Source organism: Leopardus geoffroyi, chromosome C1 (genome assembly GCF_018350155.1).
Source record: "Leopardus geoffroyi isolate Oge1 chromosome C1, O.geoffroyi_Oge1_pat1.0, whole genome shotgun sequence".
NCBI lineage: Eukaryota > Metazoa > Chordata > Mammalia > Carnivora > Felidae > Leopardus > Leopardus geoffroyi.
Window position 1 is genome coordinate 4,480,480 of NC_059328.1, and position 25,127 is coordinate 4,505,606.

The 25,127-nt window shown below is 46.0% G+C and overlaps 1 long non-coding RNA gene across 4 annotated transcripts; it reads left to right on the forward strand.

The window, feature by feature from the left end:
• Positions 1-8,339: 8,339 nt before the first annotated feature.
• Positions 8,340-23,868, forward strand: LOC123597127. 4 transcript variants are annotated; one of them, XR_006711969.1, is made up of 4 exons: positions 8,340-9,119; positions 9,862-10,003; positions 10,217-10,313; positions 10,616-11,952. It is a non-coding gene; the product is annotated as an uncharacterized LOC123597127 (long non-coding RNA). The 4 variants fall into 4 exon arrangements; XR_006711970.1 differs by having other exon boundaries at positions 8,342-9,119; positions 9,887-10,003; XR_006711971.1 differs by lacking the exon at positions 8,340-9,119 and adding an exon at positions 23,767-23,868 and having other exon boundaries at positions 9,700-10,003; positions 10,616-10,697.
• Positions 23,869-25,127: the final 1,259 nt, after the last annotated feature.

The window sequence follows — 25,127 nt, forward strand, 5'->3', positions numbered from 1 at the left end:
ATTAAGTCATAGGTTTCCTTTCCTCCTAAAATGGAAAGATTCAGAATTTACTTCTTTAACATTAAAATTAAGCCCGGTATTGATAAGTCTATCAGCAAGTTTTTGAGGAAGATAATTTAATGCATAATCCTTGCTGAGTACTTATTAAACATAAGACTGCCTACTTTACTGGGCAGAATTTGTATTTGAATCAGGTGCTTCACTGGAAATTTTTTGGCCAACTTCAACACGTTTTTTAGAAGGGAGAAACAAATTGGATGTGCAACTCTTCTTTGTAAGAAGACGGAGAGATCATTTTATTATGAGCAGTACATCAAGAAATCAAGCTTACACCTATGAGCTGTAGGGGTAGGCTGAGTGGACACTCCAATTCTGACAGACCTCATGGTATCTCGCTTCATATTATAAAGCAAATGGCAGTGATTCAAATTTTTCAGCTTGCATGAAAAATTCAGGCCAGAAACAAATTAAGGTAAACTGGAGAACATCAAAATCATATAAAAATTAAGATATTCGAGACCACATGTGACTTTCAAGATTTTTGCAAGGTACTTTTGCCTTCGTCAACACAAACCTTTGGGCAACCATTAGATCAGACGTGCAAGTATAAGAAAAATTGCCAACTCGTAAAATGTTTTCCTCACGTGCCAATCCCTCACGTGGTAAACAAGGGGGCAAATCTTATCTTTTGCTACCTTCCCGGCCAAAACAGTTAAAAGTTCTAGGCAGGTGGGTCAGTTGCTGTTTGTGAAACAGATTTGAACAGATGCCATCCCAGAGATAATGCAGGTCACTTAGGACTTGAAATTGACACAGCGTAGGTTTCCCCCCTTAATTTATAGTGCCATAAAAGCGGTAATAAATGTAGGTGCACTCCACCCTTGCGAAGAGTTACCATTTTTACGATTTTGACAAGTTCACACTCCTGGCTTTACCCTCACACTGTCCTAGGTTCAAGTATTTAATATTTAACCATCTGTATTCTATAAATAATAGATGTGCCTGTCTTCACAACTGAATATCAGCAGCAGATTTTATTGTTGACAAGAGTGATAATGTTCTTTCACCTTCTTAACTTTCTATATTACTGTTAATTTTCCCTTTGTGGCACAGAGTTGAGGGAGGGCCTGGGTCATTCTGCAGGAAAATGAGCAGTTATAATGCAGTTGGAACTGAGCACCAGAGGAAGCTTGGGTAACCCCACAGCAATTTCAGTGCTTTGACATCACAGACACAAGCACGGGTCTCGTGGAAACGGAAGGCACCCCAGCCGTCATCCACCGCCTCCCCACTATAGGGAGGCAACCCAGAGTTTCATGTAACACATGCTGGGCTCAAGCTTACTAAGCGTAAAGAAGATTCTGTGGGACAGTGGACGGTGAAGGAATTTGGTCAAGGTCATATGGCTAATATTGGAAGAGTGGATGAAATTCAATTCACTTCAATAAATGGTTGGAAACTATTGGGAACAAAATCTTGACTTTGCAAAAGTTTAGATCATATGATCTCCCCTGCTGAAAATCCTACAAATAGAGCTTCTACTACATATAGAATAAAATCCAAACTCCTCCTCGGGGGGCCCAACAAGTACCCTTCAGTTCCGGCTCCTTCCTTCCCTGTCTGGTGTTCCTATCAGTTCCTCAGACCAAGCTCATTCTCTCCTCAGGGCGATTGCACAGACTATTCCGTGTGCCTGATATGCATTTCTTCCAGAGAGTCAAAGCTCCGGTCCATCCGCTGTCCTGCACACCCAGGGAGGTCTTCCCTGTCCCATTTCCCTGATTTGTTGACTTTCGGAGCACCTGTCCCATAGCACACCACCTTGCTTTTTCTTTTGTTGTCCATCTTGCTCTGTAAGGGCAGGACGTGATCTCTGTCCTTTCCCACCGTATCCTTAGGGCCAAGAACAGTGCCCAGAAACACAAATATTGTGGGGTCAATGAATGTGTTTCGCACAGAAACACAAATATTGTGGGGTCAATGAATGACAACAGAGAGAGGCAACCTTTCATTCATTGTGGGGTCAATGAATGACAACAGAGAGAGGCAACCTTTCTGAGAGCAATCACGATGCTGTGGGATGGTGATGCCCATTCAGCCTTCAAGGCCCATCTTGGTCAGCCCTCTCCTGTAAGGTGGCCCTGGTGTCCTCCATGGAGGTGATCTCTCCTTTGTTCTCCCCAGCACTTAGTGTGATGTTCCTTGGAATACTTATGACGTAAAACCATTTGGTAACTTTGATAGTTAATTTTATGTGTCAACTTGACTGGGCCAGGGTGTGCCCAGATTATACGTTATTTCTGGTGGTGTCTGGGGTGGGGGCAGGCGTATTTCCAAGTGACAAGAGCATTTGAATGGGAGGACTCAGGAACACAGGTTCATTCCTCAGTGTGGGTGTGTGCCATCATCCTTGGAAGGCTGGAATAGAATCTGAGGCAGAGCAAGGAGGCCTTCGCCCCTTTTTGCTTCCTGCCTGCCTGCTTCAGTTGGGACAGCTGATTTCATCTTTTCCATTGCTCGCGCTGGGATTTCAACCACCAGATCCCTCATTCTCAGGCCTTTGGACTCAGTCTGAATTACACCACTGGCTTTCCTGAGTCACCAGCTTGTGGAAGGCAGATCATATGACTTCTCAGTTTCCATAATCACACGAGCCAACTCCCATAATAAATGTCTCTGTCTTGGGGCACCTGGGTGGCTCAGTCAGTTAAGCATCTGACTCGTAGTTTTGGCTCAGGTCATGATCTCATGCGCTTGAGTTCTAGCCCCGTGTAGGGCTCTTCACTGACAGCGTGGAGTCTGCTTGGAATTCTCTGTCTCCCTCTCTCTCTGCCCCTCCCCCATTCGTACTGTCTCTGTCGCTCTCAAAATAAATAAATAAATACATAAATTTAAAGAAAAATAAAGAAAGAAAATGACTGGCTGGACAGACACCTGCTGCAGATCTGTAAGCGACAGAGAGCAGATGGTAACTGTTGTGCCTTCCATTTGTATGAAATAATCTTGCATTTTATTTTTTTTATGATTTTTTTAATGTTTATTGATATGAGAGAGAGAGAGAGAGAGACAGAGTGTGAGCAGGAGAGGGGCAGAGAGAGGGAGACACAGAATCCGAAGCAGGCTCCAGGCTCTGAGCTGTCAGCACAGAGCCCGACGCGGGGCTTGAACCCACGAACCTGAGCCAGAGTCGGATGCTCAACGGACTGAGCCACCCGGGCGCCCCGGAAATATCTTGCATTTTAAAATAGAGTTTATTTTTGAGTAATCTCTATGCCCAACATGGGGCTCGAACTCACAATCCCGAGGTCAAGAGTCACATGCTCTTCCAACTGAGCCAGTCCAGGTGCCCCTGAAATAGCTTTCATTTTCCGAAGACCTTGTACAGATACTCTCTGACACTCACGACAGGTCACGGTGTGCCACAGTAGGCACCATGCACGTTTCCGGACGGGGAAACCGAAGCTCACAGAGGCCACGTGACTTGCCCAGTGCCGCTGTGTCATTTTGGCTGAGTCAGGCCATTGGTCCGGGCCCCTTTCTCGGATGCGCCCAAGTTGCAAAGCGGTGCTGGGAACAGTAAGGGAAACCAAGGACTTCTGTCGATACCCAATCCTGATGGCCCAAGAGGAGTTTGGAAGCAGACTCCCTCGAATTTTCTCTCCGTTTCCTTTCCGGTCTTGCGCATTTACTGCTAACTATGTGATGGTTTGAAGAATTGCACTTGGTGGAGATTCCAGCCTGTCTTGTTAGATAATCCTCTGTGGCATTTCATGGTGTCTTCGGGGAGGCCCGGGTGCAAAGCGGGCAGGTGCTCGCGGCCAGGGTCGTGCACGTGCAGGGCCGGTGTCTCTCTTGCTTCCCCCTCTTCCTGGGTCTGGCTTTGGGTGCCCGTTCGGCTCGCTGCCGGGGGCATGCTGGGAGGGACAACACTGTCCCCGAGCATCAACATTTTAGGCTCTGGGAGGCTCATCCACATCGCCCCTTGGTATGGGCGGAACCAGAACCGGGGCCAGCCTCAATTTGTCCCTTGATGAGGAAGAGCTCTGGCAGAGGCCTCCCCCCACCTCTTCCCAAAGCTGGTCATAACTCAGGACTATTTTTACCTACAGAAAGTATTCGCTGAGGAATGGCATGGAAAACGAGGGAATTTTCCCCTTGCCTTTGACACAGACTCTCCGTGTGCCCTGGGACAGGCTGACTCTCCTTCCCATGCAGGGCTTCTGGCTCCGGAAGGTGGGAAATAATCCGGTGACTTGTCTCATCAGGCTGGTAGGAAAATATACACCAAATCAACGCTGACTCAGCACCTACTGCTCATATAAAATTCCTGGCATAGCTGTTTTCCTTCAAAACCCAAGAATATATCAGCGCATGGTAAGACAGTCAGTTTAGATGGATGGGCCACCAGACTGAGGGGCTGTAAAAAGGGATAGGAGCCCCACCCCACCCCCGCCGTGGTTCTGAACCTCTTTTTGGTAAACTTGGTGGTGTCTCCCGGATTGCTGTAAGGACTCAAACTTCTATTACAACGAAGAAATAGGACCATTTGTTATGCGTTGCAGACTGCAAGGTAGGCTGGTTTACCAGGGTTTCCCCTATACCCTATTTAGAAAGAGCGGTACATGAGAAGATGCTAGCCAAAAGAACAGTTGGTTTTATCCTGATCACGCAAACATTGAAAAAGTGAGCCTCATGTTTGACTAGTGTTTGAAAAACAACATCATTTGGCATTTTTACCACTGTTTTCCTCTGCAGAGAAACTTTGTAACTGGCAAAAGGTTTCAACATTGCCCCACGTACAGGGAGGAATTGGAGAAGTCATCCGGTTGTGTTAGGCTTGCCAGAGCAACTGGGCACATAGGTGTGCATGTGTGTGTGTGTGTGTGTGTGTGTGTGTGTGGTTGAGTGCCCGTGACAAAATGCCTGGATGCTTACATGTGCGCATCTTAAATTAGCAGAGACCATCTATAAAGAAAACTCCAGATAGGGAACCCGGAAGCTAAAGGCATAAAGAAAAGTCTCTCTCTTCTCATTCCGACTTCCCAATGTCTACCCCTCCCGAAGGCAGGGATTAAAGGTGTGGTCGTCTGGAAAATGCTTCTCAAGGCTCAGCGCCCCTCAGAATCATCTGGGGAAGGGGCACCTATGTGGCTCAGTCAGTGAAGCGTCCGCCTTTTGGATTCGGCTCAGGTCTTGATCTTGCTGTTTGTGGGTTCGAGCTTCACATTGGGCTCTGCATTAACAGCATAGAGCCTGCTTGGGATCCTCTGTCTCCTCTCTCTCTCTCTCTGCCCCTCCCCTGCTCGTGTGTTCCCACTCTCTCTCAAAGTAAATAAATAAACTTTAAAAAAATATATTAAAAAAATCACCTGGGTGGGGGGGTTGTTAAGACACAGAGCACTGGGGCTCCTCTTTTCTAGGATTTTCTGACTCTGTGGGTCTCGAATAGTACCCCAGGATCTGCATTTCTCCCAGTTTCCCAGAAAATTATGGACGCAGCTTATCCAGGGACCCCCACCTTGAGGACCACAGATCCAGAGGTGTGCCCTGCCAGAAAAGGGCGTGCATTACTCACTTGGGGACACACCCACTGCTAACACCCTTGACTTCTCAGTACTCTGAAGGTAGGCAGGTTTTTACAGAACCGTCCGTGTTTAACAAAGAAACGTGGAAATCAATCTTTTATTCTCCTGACGCGTATGCCACATCGATGGTGACTCTGATAACCAAGAAATGACAGGGCTGTGATTTGGCTGCATTCTGGTTCTCTAAGAAAAGGAACGGGCTACCCAATCAGTCACATCTTATTCTTAAATTATTAACATTTGTCACAGGTTCATTCTCCACCTGGCAGAATAGATGGGAAGTAAACTCTGGGTTACGAGTTTTGTCACGTAGCAGAGAAACTCCAAGCTCACATGTCTTAGGTGGAGCCTTTGGGATGGTGTTGGGAAGGAGCTAGTGGGGCCAAAGTCCTAATGTTGGTAGCAAAGCCACACCGTCAGATCTGCTTCCTCACGTCTTTAAACTCTGAGCATGTCTCCCACTGTTTTCCTGTGCTCACTCAAGTGCAACAGTTTACCCTCTTGTTCTTCCTCCAATCCACAAGGGAAATGCCTGCCTCAGGGCCTTTGCACTGCCTCTCCCTCCTGCCTGGGATGCTCTTCCCCCAGAGACCCACAGGGCTCTTCCTCACCTGCTTCGATTTTTGCTCAAATATCACCCTGAGGCTTGCTTTCCCCGATGGCCCTTTTGGAAATTGAAATTCCATTCCTCACTCGTGCTCTCTCTTTTCCCTATTTCTGGACTTTTTTTTTTTTTTTTTCCTATAGCATTAACACTATCTCACATATATACTTAACTTTTAAACTTTGTTATCCTTCTCCCGCTGCAAGAATGTTAAAATCCACAAGCAGAAAGGCCCTTCTGTGCCTTGCTTCAGGGGAGGCAACATGGCAGGTGCTAATGAACAGTGTGTTGAGTGAATTCTGATGTCAAGTGTAAGGGTAGGTGGACCGTGGCATGGGAGCATTGGGAAGACCGCATGGGGGAGGAGGAGGGGATCGAACATAAGTCTGCAGAGGGGAGGTGCTAGAAAGCGCATTCCCCTTGTTGGTCTCAGCCAGTAAGGAGCCGCACGTGGGCTCTGAGACGCCAGGAAACATGTGCACTAGGTATGGTTTTCTCTTTCTCTGTATTTTCTCTTTTTCCTTCCCCTTCTTCAGGTAGGTAGCTGTCTGTGCATTTCATTGCCTCTGACAAGCTCTGGGACTGGCAGATTGTGGGGGGAGCTGCAAGACGCTGGCCCTTGTTTCTGAAAGCCTGAACCGTAAGAAAACTGAAGAGTGTTCACAACGGAGGGGAAGGGGAGGAGCAGGCTGGCTTGGAAGAGGCCAGAGCGTCCCTCGGAGTGGGCACGGACAGCCTCCCCCTCCTACCTCGGCACCAGCAGTGATCCTGGAGCCCAGGCCTGGCCAAGGGAGCAGAAAAGTCCAGGGAGGGCTGAGAATGCGCCCCCCACTCCTTAGCCGCCACCCCACCTTTCTGCCACCTTCGATGGGCGCCTTGTCAGAGTCTTCCTGTCCTGTGCTCTCTCTTTTGGCTTCTGCCCTTTTGCCTTCCCAGACGCCGCGCTCATCGAAATCCCTGGTAACTGCCAGGCTGGACTCACACCCATCCTGTAACTGGATGTTTTTGTTGCGGTGGCAAAACACACGTGACGTGAAATCTGCCATGTTAACCAGCAGTTCAGGGGACATCAAGTACATCCTCATTGCTGAGCAGCCGTCCCACCGTCCACCTGCAGAACTTTCTTTCTCACGTTTCCCAGCTGGAACTGCCCTCGTGAAACACTAATGCCCCAGGCTCACCCCCCGCCTTGTATCACACAACCTCTGTTCCACTTTCTGTCTCCGCGAACTTGACTACTCCAGGGGCCTCACGGAAGTGGAATCGTACACTATTTGTTCTTGTGTGACTGGTTTATTTGAGACGTCGCATATCGTCTTCAAGATGCGTTCGTGCGGCAGCAAGGTCAGAACTTCATTCCTTTTTAGAGCTGAATGACATCCCATTGCGCGAATACCACAGTTTGGTTATCCGTTCATCCAGGGATGGACATTTGGGTTGCTTTTACCTCTCGCTATTGTGAATGACGTTTCTACAAACGTGTGTGTACGAATACGTGAGTCTCTTCTTTGAGGTCTTCGGGGTGTATGCTTGAGTGTAGGAGCGCTGGGTCATAGGGTCATTCTGTGCTTAATTGTTTCAGGAATCGCCACACTGTTTCCCCAGCAAGAGCCACCCTCCAAGCCCCCTAGCAGCACCCAGGGTTCCGATTCCTCCATCCCATCCTGACACTTGTAACTCTGTTGTATTTTATTTTTCTTTCCATGGTAGTCGTCCTAGTGGGTGCGAATTGGTTTTGACTTGGCTTCTCTGTGGCCTTCTTCGATTCCTCCTTCTCTTTTCTGCTTTTATGGTTGTTTCTTTCTTTCTTTCTTTCTTTCTTTCTTTCTTTCTTCTTTCTTTCTTTCTTTTTTTTTTGCTCAGTCTCCAATCCAATCACTCCATCAATGTTAGCATGGCCCAAGGCTGCATCCAAGGTGTCTCACCCTGAATATTCACAAACTCCATGTATTTGTTACTGTATATATTCACGTACCCAAATACTCTCTATAACTCATATGGTTCATATAGCCACATATTCATGTAACTCATATAGTTCATATACTCATATACTCCACGTAACTCTGATGACTATCATCTGAATAACGATAATGCATTAATTTTAAAATAGGAACCGTGGCTTTTAAAAACAATGCGTTTTAAAAACAGGTACTCCATATATGTTTTGAAAAATCAGGTCATTCAGGAAGGTTCATGGTGAGAACCATGTCTCCCAGTCTCCCAGGTCTTTATCTCCGAGGTAACCCCCTTACGGGTTTCCTTGTATGACTCCAAAGTGTGCTTGGCATTCACGAGCATTTATAAATACCCACACGCCCCCTGCTTTTTTTTAAACAAATGGTAACACCTTGTTCCGCACCTGGATTTTTTCACTTTGTAATATATCTTGGCAATTGTTCCCTATCAGTACCTGGAGAGCGGCCTCATACATCTTCATGGCACACTAGCATTGCTCCGGCTCCCCCCGCCCCACCCCAGTACCCGGGACGACAGAAACACATAGGCAGCAGCAAGGACACATTTTATTTGAAATCTTCAGTTTTATTTGCGTTTCATGCCAATTTTTTTGTTCTGCTTCCTAATGCATCTGTGCTTATTTTAATTTAACGATCATATTTTAAAACAGATGCTCTAGAAAGACGGACTTGTTTATTCTGAGATTTATACACCTCGGCAGGCACATGTAGCCGGTTGGACACATAAACATGACATTGTGAGATCATCGCAGTGATACTGTGAGGCAGGCAGGGCAGGGACGATCGGGCCCCTCCTGCAGATGAGGAGGCCCTCAGCAACGTCGAGACACCTGCCAGGCAACAGCCTGCATGGGCAGAGCCAGGAGGCCACCGGCACCTGCTGACGTATCCTGCTGCCTCTCAGGATACGGACGAAAGAAGAGAGGAAGGAAACCAGGATCTTAAAAGACAAAAGTACATCAGGGTTGACCCTGAAGGGATACTTGCATAACATGTTTTGGATGGAAGGCCTGGAGAATGCAGCCCCAGCTAACAGGGCAGGAAAGGAGACCCGTGCTCTTTTGCGCTAAGAAGCACCAACGGGGGCGCCTGGGTGGCGCAGTCGGTTGAGCGTCCGACTTCAGCCAGGTCACGATCTCACGGTCCGTGAGTTCGAGCCCCGCGTCAGGCTCTGGGCTGATGGCTCAGAGCCTGGAGCCTGTTTCCGATTCTGTGTCTCCCTCTCTCTCTGCCCCTCCCCCGTTCATGCTCTGTCTCTCTCTGTCCCAAAAATAAATAAACGTTGAAAAAAAAAAAAAAAAAAGCAGCACCAACGTATTGGGGGGGCCTGGGTGACTCAGTCCGTGAAGTGTCCAACTGCGGCTCAGGTCATGGTCTTACGGTTCGTGAGTTCAAGCCCCATATCGGGGTTTTTGCTGTCAGCACAGAGCCCGTTTCAGATCCCCGCACCCTCTCTCTGTCCACCCCCTGCTGTGCTCTCTCTCTCTCTCTCTCAAATATCAATAGACATTTTAAAAAGTAAGTAAACAAAAAAAAGATTGGTACCTTGAAGCCCTAACCCTTGGTGCCTCAGAATGTGACTATATTTGGAGACAGGACCTTGTAAAGGGTGGTTCTATTAAAATGAGCTCAATAGGGTGGGTCCTAATTGAGTAGGACCGGCGTCCTTCTAAGAAGTGGAAAATGGGACTCACAGAGACACCAAGAATGCTTGTGTGCAGAGGGAGGATCTTGCAAGGGCACACTGGAGGAGACAGCTATCTACAAACCAGAGAGAGAGGCCTCAGGAGGCACCAAACCTGCCGACCCCTGCTCTGTGACATCCAGCCTCCAGAATTGTGAGAAAGTAACTTTCTGTTATGTAAGCCCCACCCTGTCGATGGCACAGGGTTATGGCTGCCGGAGCAGATTAGCACAGCATCCACTCAAGGGCTACCTTTCCTGCCTCTCTATGTGAGTTTCCTGCCCCCGAAACAATGTGGTTCCTCTGGATAGGGCTGGGCTATTCATTCATTCACTCACTCATTCTTCATTCGTTATTTATTGCTCAGGTCCCTGAGCAACGGGATGTGACGAGCCCCTGTTATCCTGGACCTCCCCACTAGTCTCCCATCTCCAGAACAATCCGCTTTCCAGCTTCCTCCCCGGGTGAGACACTATAAACATGTACCAGGGAACAGGGGGAAGGAGGTGACATGAAAAGCAAAGGAAATGTCCCAGATGGATCCAAATGTTTGTTTGTTTGTGTTTGCTTTCCCATGGAAGTGTCTCTTGTAGATTGCCTTGCTGACCATGAGTGTGGAGGACAAAGTAGCTGAGCTGGGATCACGGTTCGGCTTCTTCTCATTTCGAAAGTGGTTCGAGGCGCCCAGCTCAGCCAGTTTGGAGGCTGGGAGCTCTGACAACGCTCAGAGCTATTAATTTCCTTGCGTGTGTTTGTGTGTCTCCAGAAACCACCCAGATTCAGAGAAGAGCTAGGATTCCCCCGGCACCGGTGAGGATCGTTTCGGCTGCTGGCGGAGGAGACGAAGGGTAAGACGGGACGGCCAACCTGTGGGTCAGCCTCTCTCGCCAACGGGGGTCCCACCAGCTTCCCAGGCCCTTTGTGCCACCGGGCGCCAGAAAGAGCTGGCGTCACTGCAGAGCCCGGCCGTGACTCATCCACCTCCCCAACTTCGCTCTTAAAATGCGCTCTCTGGACTTTTCCAGGAAAGCCTGAGTGGCTCATTGCAGACACCCATCATTAACGTGCCTTTCACGCTTCTTAATTCCCTCCCGGGCTTTAACAATCATTGCAAACACGAGCAGGGGATTCTTCTCAGAGAAAGACATTCATCATGACTGTACCCAACCTCCGTCTCCAATGCAGGAATTACGGCAATCGCCAGTGGGGAAAGGGAGCCAACAGGTATTTTTAAAGAGGCTCTATCCACTGGAGGATCGAAAAGAAAATATCCCCTTTGAGCATTTAGTCACACACATCAAAGGAAACAACACTTTCAATCTTCATTTGCATCGTACAGGCATTAGATGTGGTCCAGTTACACTGAGCTCCGCTTGAAAAGGCAGAAGTGCCAGTCCTTTCCAAGCCTTGACGGAGACAGAGAGAAAATGCAGCCAGGCAAATAATATATCACCCTGCCAAGGCATTTTCCATTTTTAAAAGGACAGAACAATTTTACATTATTTCTGGAGCCTCTTTGCAGCAAATATCCCTTGACATTTATTCTAGCACCCTGGCCGGCTGGCCTAAAAGCCTGGCTGCTCTCGGCCTGCTGTTCCTGTGCGCTGGGCACCGCATTCTGCCTCTTGGGCTTGAAGCTCCAGACGTGAGAAAGGCAAGTGGCCCGGGTTTTTGAGCACAGGCAGGAGGAGGTTGGCTCTGCAGGAGGGGCCTGCGAAGGCTCCAGCCTGGTGGCAAGATCATGGCGTTTCAGGCCACTCGAAGACAGTGAATGGAGAACCAGCATTCAGGGCTCAGAGTCTCCGGGTTGAAACCCCACAAGGCAGGCTTGGGGTTTGCCACAGATAAAACAATGAAGTGTGCTTGCACTTGAGGGGGAGGCCCCTTGGGGAAGTGGAGAACGGCCACCAGTTCCAGAATAATTAGCACCAAATGACTTCTAGTTAGGGTGACAAATGAGCACATTTTCCAGATCCGGAGAATCAGGACTGGGCTATTTATTAGGTGAAATTTTCCCAACCGTTTTTCTCTTCAAAAAAAAACAAAACAAAACAAAACTTTTTTTAACGTTTATTTATTTTTGAGAGAGTTGGAGCACAAGTGGGGGTGGGGCAGAGAGAGAGGGAGACACAGAATCCGAGGCTCCAGGCTCTGAGTTGTTAGCACAGAGCCCGACGTGGAGCCCGAACTCACGAGCCGGCTCATGACCTGAGCTGAAGTCGGATGCCCAAACGACTGAGCCACCGAGGCGCCCCTTTTTTTCTTTTTTTAAAAAATTTTCTTATGTTTATTTTTATTTTTGAGAGAGAGACAGAGTGCAAGTGGGGGAGGGGCAGAGAGAGGAAGACACCAAATCCAAAGCAGGCTCCAGTCTTCGAGCGGTCAGCACAGAGCCCGATGCGGGGCTCGAACTCACAAGCTGTGAGATCGTGACCCGAGCCAAAGTCAGACGCTCAACTGACTGAGCCCCCCAGACACCCCCAAACTGTTGTTTTCTAAGGTGGTTTGTGGTCCACTCCTTGCCAAGTGTGAGGTCCTTTGTCAGAGGGCGAACTGTGGTTTTTCTTGTTTCGAATCCTCAGCCCCGGCTGGCCTGAAAAATCTCAGGGTGCTGAATGATTAATTCCAACCTGCCCTAGAAAACGTTAGTCAGCTGGCAAAAGGAAATAGCCCAACACGAAGGCAAAAAGAGCAAATTGACTTTATCTGTGAGTGATTATGTTTGACAAGATGAAAAAGAAAGAAATCTTTTGTCACAGAAGAAAATTGTGCTGTGAGGAAGCTTTGCCCAGGTCTTGAGGCTCTGCTTTACGGTTTGAATTAACATGGAAATAATCCCAGCACCGCCCCCCACCCCCAACACCAACAGAGAACAGAGAAACCAAACTTCATTTTTCTACGTTTACTATCGCAGAGTTTTAGAAACCACATCAGGAGTTCCGGGTCTACTCCAGAGCAGTGCTTCCTTTAACCAGCAAATTCTCTTTCGAGAAACCTATGTTTGAATTGCTATTTACTACTAGAAGTTTAATTTTTCCTCTAAGTATTTGTCACACATGCCGTCAAATTCTTTGTGGGTGGGAGAGCAAGGCAGATGGGACTCCTCTCCAATGAGGAAGAAGAGCCAATTTTCACGCTGAAAAGGGCGAAGAGATCAGGACTGTTAGAATCATCCTTCTGATTTAGCATTTATCTTGTACCCACGGCATCACAGTCTGCTTAGAATCGGAAAGAAGGCGTCGCCGGCAGGGAAACAAACTGTTTTGGCTCAATCTGTGACTCAAATTTTACTGCTTACATTTTTTTCCTTCACTAATTAAAAACAAAATTAACCTTCTTTTTTTAAAAATTCCAAATACGGGGCTCCTGGGTGGCTCAGTCGCTGCAGCGTCCGACTTCGGCTCAGGTCGTGATCTCTCACGGTTCACGGGTTGGAGCCCCGCGTCGGGCTCTGTGCTGACAGCTCAGAGACTGGAGCCTGCTTTGGATTCGGTGTCTTCCTCTCTCTGCCCCTTCCCTGCTCATGCTCTGTCTCTGTCTTTCAAAAATGAATAAACGTTAAAAAAATTAAAAAAAAAATTCCAAATGCTTTTTGTCTTTTAAGCAAACTTCTCCCTGATATCCATGAGGTTGACTACCTCAGCTCTTCCAACTCTTTGCCCAAATGTCAATTAAAACATTTTTTGTTAATGTTTATTTATTTTTGAGAGAGAGAGAAAGAGAGAGAGAGAGCAGGGGAGGGGCAGAGAGAGAGGGAGACACAGAATCTGAAGCAGGCTCCAGGCTCCGAGCTGTCAGCACAGAGCCCGATGCGAGGGCTCAAACTCACGGAGTGTGAGATCATGACCTGAGTGGAAGTCGGACACTAAAGAGACTGAGCCATCCAGGTGCCCCGAATGTCAATTTTTAAAAATTTATAGGGGCGCCTGGGTGGCGCAGTCGGTTAGGCGTCCGACTTCAGCCAGGTCACGATCTCGCGGTCCGTGAGTTCTAGCCCCGCATCAGGCTCTGGGCTGATGGCTCAGAGCCTGGAGCCTGTTTCCGATTCTGTGTCTCCCTCTCTCTCTGCCCCTCCCCCGTTCATGCTCTGTCTCTCTCTGTCCCAAAAATGAATAAACGTTGAAAAAAAAAATTAAAAAAAAAACTTATATATGTATGTATGTAATCTCTACACCCAGCATGGGGCTCAAACCCATAACCCTGAGATCAAGAGTCCCGTGCCCCACCGACTGAGCCAGGCAGACTCCCCACTCGTCCTGCCAAGGTCGAGTTCACGATGATATCTACCCTGACTCTTTCCGTCAGCATCCTGATCTAACCTGCTGAGCTAATTGGCCTTTGACCTGACCATTTCTATTTCAAACTACATCTCCCCAACTCTGGTCCTCCTGATCCCCTCTGACCTGCTCCACTTTTTTTTTTTTTTCTGTACCATTTATGGACTTCTCACATACTATAGATTTTCTTTATTATGTTTGTTGCCTTCCCTAGAAGGTGAGCATCAGGAAAGCAGAAATATGTGTTTTCTGTTCAGTGATGTACTTTCATTGCACTGAATGGTGCCTGTCACTTAGTAGGTGCTCAATAAATGTGGAATCACAGGAACAGGAAAGGTTGTCCAAGATTTGGAAATGAGCAAGATTGTCCTTTTAGCAAAGCATTGGGCATTGCCTGGGGGACCCTCTGGGGAGGGTGTGATTCTACCGGAGTGAGCACCTTCATAAAAAAATGTTTATTTTGAGAGGGGGAGAGGGGCAGAGAGAGAGAGAGAGAGAGAGAGAGAGAGTCCCAAGCAGGCTCCCCACCATCAGCACAGAGCCCAGTGTGGGGTTCTATTCCACGAACCGTAAGATCATGACCTGAAGCTGAGATCAAGAGTCAGATACTTAACTGACTGAGCCACCCAGGCACCCCTGGAGTGAACACATTTAACTGCCTTTCTGTGGACCTGGTAGGAGCAGAAATCTGTGAAGAATACAGAAGATTCTTACCCATAGACACAACTGAGTTCTGCCCTCAGGAAAACATGACACTTCATTGCGCCATAGGATATGAACCACTTTTGCATCTTGGACCACGCATTTCTGCTTGCCTATAAATATACCTCTCTTCTTCAAATTCTTCTTCCAACTGGTGTCAGTATCTTACTGGTTCCCCCATAACCTAAGGAGCTAGAGACAACTCTCGACCCGCACTCACTGTATCTTTGTGTGAGGGTCATAATTTTTTTAAAGCTTATTTATTTTGAGAGAGAGAGAGAGAGAGAACTGGGGAAGCCAGAGAGAGAGGGAGACAGAGTATCCCAAGCAGGCTCAGCATCGTCAGCTCAGAGCCTGATGTGGGGCTCGATCTCACGAACCGTGAAATCATGACCTGAGCTGAAACCAGGAGTTGAATGCTTAAGTGACTGAGCTGCCCAGGCGCCCAGAGAGTCATGATTTTTATAAGCTTTTTGAAAATGATGAGTAAGAGAGTAAATTATACTCCCAATGCCCTAGGAAACCTTCATCAGTCCCATGGTCTTAGATGCCATTGGACGCTGACTGCTCCCCGATTTGTATCTCCAGCCACGACCTCTCTGTGCCTCACATGCATATATCTAGTCGCCTTCTTGATGTCTCCACCTGGATATCTGATATGCATTTCAGAATTAACATGTCCTAAATGGAATTCTGGATGCCTCTCCTAAACTTGCTTCTCTCCAGTCTTTAAGTGGCAACACTTACCAACTCAATTGCTGAGGCCAATATCCTAGGAGCCAAACCTTGGCCCAAAGCACGTCTTTCCTTTATCCTTCACATCCTATGCTTTAGCAAAACCCAAGCAATATCTCTACCTTCAATACATATTCCAAATCCGCCTCTCTCTCTTTTTTTTTTTTTTAATTTTTTTTTTCAATGTTTATTTATTTTATTTTTGGGACAGAGAGAGACAGAGCATGAACGGGGGAGGGGCAGAGAGAGAGGGAGACACAGAATCGGAAACAGGCTCCAGGCTCTGAGCCATCAGCCCAGAGCCTGACGCGGGGCTCGAACTCACGGACCGCGAGATCGTGACCCGGCTGAAGTCGGACGCTTAACCGACTGCGCCACCCAGGCGCCCCCAAAGCTTAAATATTTACTATCTGGTCCTTTATTGAAAAAAAAAATGGTTTTTTGCTAACCCTTGGACTGAACAATGGCTTCCAAAGATATCAGGTCATAATCCCTGGAACCTGTAAATGTTACCTTATTTCGAAAAAGGGTCTTTGCCAACATGGTTAAGGATCTTGAGATGGATGGGGCACCTGGGTGGCCCAGTTGGTTAAGTGACCCACTCTTGATTTTGGTTCAGGTTATGATCTCATGGTTCGGGAGTTCAAGCCCTGAATTTGGCTCTGTTCTGACAGCATGGAGCCTGCTTGGGATTCCTTCCCTCTCTCCTCTCTCTCCCTCCCTTTCATGTTCTCTCTGTCTCTCAAAATAAACAAATAAACAAATAAACAAACTTTACAAAAAGGATCTTAAGATGAGTGAGATGATTCCTGGATTATCTGGGTGGTCTCTAAATGCCATTATAACTGTCCTTTTAAGAGAGAGGCAGAGGGAGATTCTGTTTGTCTGTCTGTCTCTCTCTCTCTCTCTCACACACACACACACACACACACACACACGCACACACACACACACACACGAGAACAATGTGGAGATGAGGCAGAGAGAGTTTTGAAGATGCTGGCCTTGAAGATTGGAGTGATGTGGCCATCAGCCAGTTAGAAGCTGGAAGAGGCAGAGGGAGCACAGCCCTGCCAACACCTTAAATTTGGCCCAGTGTAACAGATTTTGGACTTTTGGCCTCCAGAATTGTAAAAGAATAAATTTCTGTTGTTCTAAATCACTAAGGTAATTTGTTACAGCAGCCACAGGAAACTAATACACCTTGTTTGAGCCACCATCAGATCCTGACGGTAATAACCGCCTGCTGAGTGTCTCTGCTTCCTCTCTTACCCCCTTAGAGCCTATCCTCCACCTCATGTCAGAGTGATTTATTTATTTAATTTAAAAAAATGTTTATTTTTGAGAGACAGAGCCTGAGTGGGGGAGGGGCAGAGAGTGAGGGAGACAGAATCTGAAGCAGGCTCCAGGCTCCAAGCTGTGAGCACAGAGCCCAACGCAGGACTTGAACCCACGGGAGATCACGACCTGAGCCGAAGTCAGGACGCCCAACCGACTGAGCCACCCAGGTGCCCCAGAGTGATTTTTTAAAAAACACCACTGAAGTATACTCCCAGCTCAGTACCCTCCATAGACTTTCTAGGACCCTCAGAATAAAGTCCAAACCTTTTACCATGGATTCAAAGTCCTGTGGGATCTGGCCTCAGATTCCTCTTTGGATTCAAGTCCTGCACTCTTCCCGAATGGCCTCATTGCAGTCTCTGTGACACACCAGGCGTGCATTTGCCACAGGGCTTTTGCACCTTCGGTTTCTTCTGCCTGGGATGTTCTTCTACCTGGTAACTGCATGGCTCACTCTTACTTTCTTCAGGGACATCGCCCTATCTAAAACAGCACCCTCTTGTCCTACTTCATTTTTCTGTAAGCATCTATCGTTCTCTAACCGTTGATCATGTATTTGCTTATCATCTGTCTTTCCTCCCTCGGTGCCAGCTCCACGAAGGCAGGGATTTTGTCTGTTTTGTTCACTGCTGTATCCCCACACCTAGAATCAGTAGCTGGTATATCGTAGGCACCCAATAAATATTTGTTGGGTAGATGCACATGGTAAGAAAGACTTAAACCATATGGAGTGAAGAGTAAGCCATATTTCTTTTTTCTGTTTTACTCTCAAAGGAAAATTTAGGTAATATTTAGGTTTCTTGTTATCCTTCCAGAAATGTTTTCTGTACATGCTAGAATATGTGCAATATTCTATGTACAATACATGTTATGATGGTGTAGTATGAGAGCAGTATACATCATGCCCTGTGTCTTGCTTTGTTCCAATTCAACAGCTAAGCTGGAGAAACTTACATGGCAGTACTCTTTATTTATTTATTTATTTATTTATTTATTTATTTATTTGAGAGAGCATGAGCACAAGCTGGGGAGAGGGGCAGAGGGAGACAGAGAAGAGAGACAGAGAGAATTCCAAGCAGGCTCCACGCTCAGCATGGCGTCCCCCACGGGGCTCGATCCCACGAAACTGGGATCATGATCTGATACAAAATCAAGAGTGGGACGTCCAACTGACCGAGCCACTTGTACACTGCTACCCCCATCTTTTTTTTTTTTTTTCAACGTTTATTTATTTTTGGGACAGAGAGAGACAGAGTGTGAACGGGGGAGGGTCAGAGCGAGAGAGACACAGAATCTGAAACAGGCTCCAGGCTCTAAGCTGTAAACACAGAGCCCGACGCGGGGCTCGAACTCACGGACCGCGAGATCGTGACCTGGCTGAAGTCGGACGCTTAACCGACTGCGCCACCCAGGCACCCCATCTACCCCCATCTTTTTAATGGCTGCATAGTATCCCACAGCTTAATACTTAAAGAAAAAGAAATTGCTGACTTCATTCGAAAAATGGAGAAGTTCATGACAGTTAAATGCCTGTGAGTCCATGCTGTGCTTATGGGCCCTGGTAGATGGCAGCAGGCTGATTGTTCTTGGGTGCGTCTCAGTGCCCATCAGAGACAACAGTACTGATAGGTAATCAGCAGCTTTCTCCTTCAGGTGTTTTGACAGGTCACTTTATTTTCAACAACTAATTAAAGTTTCCTTGGAAGACTGAAAGGCAAAATAAATTACGATGAAAGTGTCGAGGCAAATAAGAAAACAAACAAAACCTAGGAACCTTCCAGATACTCTCACCAGCCTTCAGTGGTGGCCAGAGGGTGATGAGCAGCCCTACCGTCTCTATTTGCCTCCTGGAACCATACAAATAGACAATGAATGTGTAAGTGGGGGCTGCAGGGCAGATACTAAGTACTTTCGCCCCTCCCTCCAATTAGACTGCTGCCCACAAGTCCTTGCTCTACAGAGAGTCTGGGGGCCCCACTGATATCTCGCTGGGTTCCAGAAAGCAGAGGTAGCTTCCTGGTCTCCTAAGTCTGTTAGCTTCTGAAGTCGTTAAGTTCTTTGCGTATGTACCCTTCTGAACCAGCAAAGCCTGTCTCTTTAACCATTTCCCTCTTTATTTTATTTATTTATTTTTTTTTAATTTTTTTTTTTCAACGTTTATTTATTTTTGGGACACAGAGAGATAGAGCATGAACGGGGGAGGGGCAGAGAGAGAGGAAGACACAGAATCGGAAACAGGCTCCAGGCTCTGAGCCATCAGCCCAGAGCCCGACGCGGGGCTCGAACTCACGGACCGCGAGATCGTGACCTGGCTGAAGTCGGACGCTTAACCGACTGCGCCACCCAGGCGCCCCAACCATTTCCCTCTTTAAAAAAAAAGTAGCCATTTCTTTGATCCTGAGTTCAAATTCAATAACAATGGATTAGGCTGTAATACCAGAAAGCTTAAGAAGGAGGGAAGAGACTTTAGTTTGAATGAATGAATGAATTTAGAAGATTTTATTTTTTACTTAAAAATTTTTTTTTAATGTTTGTTTTTGACGGGGGGAAGAGGCAGAGAGAGAGGGAGACACAGAATCCGAAGCAGGCTCCAGCTGTCAGCACAGAGCCTGACTCGGGGCTCAAATTCGTGAACCGTGAGATCATGACCTGAGCCGAATCAGATACTTAACCGACTGAACCACCCAGGCACCCCTAAAAGATTTTATTTTTAAGTAATGTCTACACCCAATGTGGGGCTCGAACGTACGACTGCAAGATCAAGAGTCACATGCTCCACCGACTGAGCCAGACAGGTGCCCCAAGACTCTAGTTTTAAAGGGAAAGTCCAGAAAAAACTGGATTGATTTTTTAAGTAGGGCATGAAGATGACAGACATCCTGTCAAAGGCACTTAGCTGTTAAGTCCAAGGAGGGTCCGTGGAGAGCGGGTGCACTCAGGCCTGTTTTATGCAACAGCTGGGCGATGTGGAAAGGTCCCCCCAACCCCCGCCAACTTTTATTTAAATTCTAGTTAGTTGTGGGAAGGTTTTACAATTAAAGCTGTTTAGATAACATCTCTTGGAACCACTATCACAAGGATAATGTTCTATTCTGGGTTCTAATACTAAAAGGAGAACAAACCCACCAGAAGTGGTGTGGTTGGTCCTTAGCCTTAGACATCCGGTCCCTGCTGACTTGGCTGTACTTTAGTAAAGGAAATAAAAAGAAAATGTTCAAAATTTCAACAGATTCTTTGTCCACAGAGCAGGACTTTTATGTTCAAATTACATTTCAGATGAGCTGAAATTTAGCCCTACTAGGCCTAAAGAGCTCATTATGTGTGGACTGACAAGCCTGTGCTTTGCTCACCGAGAGCAGACTTTTCGAGATGACAACGGCTGACATTCTGTGCGTGGAGGCAGGCAGGTTGTAGAAAGGAGGAAAGATGGGGGTTTGCAGGATTGGAAAAACGGGATATCTAGGGAGAAAGGTTTGTTCTGCTAAAGCTCACAAGTTTTCATTATGTTTTGTCTTAAAAAGGCAAGGGGGTACGGGATCTCTTGTATTTTTTCTTACAACTGCTTGCAAAGCTGTAGTGATCTCGAAATAAAAAAAAAATAATTAAAGAGAAAGCAAGGGGAGAAACTTTTTTGGAAGTAGAACTTTAGGACAGTATTACTTTGAACAATGTAGCCCTTCCAAAGCTAAGGAGTCATGGGTAGAACAACTCAACTCTTCCTTGTGCTGGGTTGGGAAAGAGTGAGCAGGAGTCTTTAAGCCTCTGAAGTGGGTTCAGTATATGCTTTCCTGTGTCAAATCCAGTAACTTCCAGTTTAAGGAAGCAAGTCCTGCCACTCTTTTTTTAAAAAAAATTATTTATTATTATTTCTTTTGAATTTACACCCAAGTTAGTTAGATATAGTGCAATAATAATTTCAGGAGTAGAATCCAGTGACTCATTCCCTACATAGAACACCCAGTGTTCATCCCAAGAAGTGTCTTCCCTAATGCTCCTTGCCCATTTAGCCCATCCTCCCTCCCACAACCCCTCCAGCAGGCCTCAGTTTGTTCACTATATTTGTCTTTTATGGTTTGTCCCCTTCCCTGGTTTTATATTTTTTTGCTTCCCTTCCCTTATGTTCATCTGTTTTGTATCTTACATTCCACATATGAGTGAAGTCATGTATTTGTCTTTGACTAATTTCGCTTAGCATAATACATTCTAATTCTATCCACATGGTTGCAAATGGCAAGATTTCATTCTTTTTGATTGCTGAGTAATACTCCATTGTGTGTGTGTGTGTGTGTGTGTGTGTGTGTGTGTGTATACATATACATATGGTATATACATACATACCATAACTGCTTTACCCATTCATCTGTCAATGGACATTTGGGCTCTTTCCATACACTGCCTATTGTTGATAGTGCTGCTATAAACATTGGGGTGCATGTGACCCTTCAAAACAGCACACCTGTATCCTTTAGATAAATAAGAGTAGTGCAATTGCTGGGTCGTAGGGTAGTTCTATTTTTAATTTTTTGAGGAACCTCCATATTGTTTTTTTTTTTTAACTTTTTTAATGTTTATTTATTTTTGAGAGAGAGAGAGAGACAGAGCATGAATGGGGGAGGGGCAAAGAGAGAGGGAGACACAGAATTAGAAGCAGGCTCCAGGCTCTGAGCCATCAGCCCAGAGCCCGACGCGGGGCTCGAACTCACAGACCGCGAGATCATGACCTGAGTTGAAGTCGGAGGCCCAACCGACTAAGCCACCCAGGCGCCCCCCTCCATATTGTTTTTCAGAGTGGCTGCACCAGTTTGCATTCCCACCAGCGGTGCAAAAGAGATCCTCTTTCTCCACATCCTCGCCAACATCTGTTGTTGCCTTAGTTGTTAATTTTAGCCATTCTGACTGGTGTGAGGTGGTATCTCATTGTGGTTTTGATTTGTCTTTCTGTGATGATGAGTGATATTGAGCATCTTTTCATGTGTCTGTTAGCCATTTGAATGTCTTCTTCCGGAAAAGAGTCTATTCATGTCTTTTGCCCATTTCTTCACTGTATGATTTTTTGGGTGTTGAGTTTGGTAAGTTCTTTATAGGTTTTGGATACTAATCCTTTATCCGATATGTCCTTTGAAAATATCTTCTCCCATTCTGTTGGTTGCCTTTTAGTTTTGCTGATTGTTTCCTTCACCGTGTGGAAGCTTTTAATTTTGATGAGGTCCCAGTAGTTCATTTTTGCTTTTGTTTCCCTTGCCTCTGGAGACGTGTTGAGTAAGAAGTTGCTGTGGCCGAGGTCAAAGAGGTTTTTGCCTGCTTTCTCCTCTAGGATTTTGATGGCTTCCTGTCTTACATTTAGGTGTTTCATCCATTTTGAGTTTATTTTTATGCATGGTGTAAGAAAGTGGTCCAGTTTCAATCTTCTGCATGTCTCTGTCCAGGTTTCCCAACACCATTTGCTGAGGAGACTGTCTTTATTTCATTGGCTATTCTTCTGCTTTGTTAAAGATTAGTTGGCCATATGTTTGTGGGTCCATTTCTGGGTTCTCTATTCAATTCCACTGATGTAAGTGTCTGTTTTTGTGCCAGTACCATACTGTCTTGATGATTACAACTTTGTAATACACCCTGAAGTCTGGAATTGTGATGCCTCCAGCTTTGGTTTTCTTTTTCAAGATTTCTTTGGCTATTTGGGGTCTTTTCTGGTTCCATACAAGTTTTAGGATTGTTTGTTGTGGCTCTATGAAGACTCCTGGTGTTATTTTGATAGGGATTGCATTGAATATGTAGATTGCTTTGGGTGTGTTGACATTTTGACAATATTTGTTCTTCCTATCCATGAGTATGGAATATTTTTCCATTTTTTAGTGTCTTCTTCAATTTCTTTCATAAGCTTTGTATAGTTTTCAGTGTATAGATTTTCCTCCTCTGGTTGGGTTTATTCCTAGGTATTTTAGGGTTTTTGGTGCAATTGTAAATGGGATCGATTCCTTGATTTCTCTTTCTGCTGCTTCATTATTGGTGTATAGAAATGCAACCAATTTCTGCGCATTGATTTTATATCCTGAGACTTTGATGAATTTATGGATCTGTTCTAGCAGCTTTTTGGTGGACTCTTTTGGGTTTTCCATATAGAGTATCATGTTGTCTGCAAAGAGTGAAAGTTTGACTTCCTGCTTGACAATTTGGATGTCTTTTATTTCTTTTTGTCGTCTGATTCCTGAGGCTAGGACTTCCAATACTATGTTCAAGTCCTGGCACTCTTATCTTCATCACCTGTCACGATACACAATCACTGTAATTATGCTGACCAGGAAAGAACACTCTTTTAGAATGATTTTTGAGATGAGAAAGCGATCATTTAATATTCCCCTTGTTTACCTATGTTCATCTGTTCCTGGACAGTAGAATTCTTTCCTTGAAGAACATTGGGGCCAAAATGGGCAAGGATTCATAGGGTAGGGTGTCCAGCATTTCTCCCGACTCCTCTCCTTTATAAATGGGCTCATTTAGCCACTTTCTAAGTGGCTTCCCAGACTGGAAATGCCCACCTCTTGGTAACCTCTCAAGCAAAGACAAACACCAGCTGTTATGGACTGAATATTTTTGTCCCTCCCCACCCCCCAGTTTGTATGTTGGAGCCTGCCAGTCATGTGATGGTATTAAGATGGGGGGCTATGGGGAGATGATGAGGATTGGATGAAGCTATGAAGGTGGGGCCCCATGATGGCATTAGTGCCCTTTTAAGAGTCATGAGGGGACTTGCTTCCCCTCTCTGGTTTCCACAGTGGGAGGAGGCACCCTGATCTTAGACCTCTAATCTGTGGGAAATCAATTTCAGTTGTTACAAGCCACTGTTCCTGGTCCCTTGTTACAGCAGCCTGAACTCACCTAGACAATAGCACAGCCGACCAGTCACAGCCTACCCCCAACATCTCATCCTCTGGGCCAGCCGTTCTCAAACCCATTGATCTCGGATCTCTTTACACTCTAAAAAATTATTAAGGACCCCAAAGAGCTTTTTGTTTGTGATATGTTTATCACGTATATACTCTACAGCAATTTAAAAAAAATGTATGAGCTCATTAAAAAAAATAAACCATTACATGTTAACATACATATTTTTTAGTAACTAAGTTTTCCAAAACGAAAGTTAGTGATAAGAGCAGCATTGTTTTATGGTTCTGCAAATCTCTTTAATATGTCACTTAATAAGAGACAACTAGATTCTCCTAGCTGCTTCTGCCCTCAGTCTGTTTTGACGTCATGTATTACGTGACTTCTGGAAAACTCCACTGTACATGCGTAAGAGACTGACTTAGTATTGTTAGGAAGACAGTTTTGACCTTGTCGACCCACAGAAAGAGTCCCGAGGATCCCCTCACTTCCCCAGGTTTCCGGGTTGCACTTTGAAAACTGCCATTTCTGTCCGAGTCTAAGAAGCTTCCCCACAGGTGCTTTCTGCTATGACAGCCTTGCTTATTTCAAGTTCTGGTGACATTCATGACCTCCGTGTCGTCCCCACTGCAGCTTGACTTGTGACCTGTTGTTTGTGTTTGTTAGCCCCTGCTAGGCTGCGAGACCTGTGGAGGGAGACGCTCAACTTTATTCACCTTTACATCCTCAGAACCTAACAGTGTCTGGCCTCCATTAGGCACTGGATAAAATCCTGTTTTAATTTCAATACATGTTTCAATTATAAAAGCTGTATAGTTAGGACCATGTTATCGATAACAGAGACAATTAAAAAACAACCCCATTCCTCATCACCTGAATGTTATTTCTTTAGTGTATTTTGTATTAACCTTTAACAAAATCCAGTTTTTTTTTTTTTTATTTTTATTTTTATTTTTTTTTTTTCAACGTTTATTTATTTTTGGGACAGAGAGAGACAGAGCATGAACGGGGGAGGGGCAGAGAGAGAGGGAGACACAGAATCGGAAACAGGCTCCAGGCTCTGAGCCATCAGCCCAGAGCCCGACGCGGGGCTCGAACTCACGGACCGCAAGATCGTGACCTGGCTGAAGTCTGACGCTTAACCGACTGCGCCACCCAGGCGCCCCTTGTTTTTTTTTTTTTTTTTAACTAGAAACACATCATATGATAAATGAACAGTTTCCCCCTCACCTAGCAATGGGTAAGCTATTCTGAGGTCTGTGACTACCATAATGCTCCATTGTGTGGATATAAAACAATGTACTTACTAAATACCCAACATTATTAGCATGTTTAGGATGC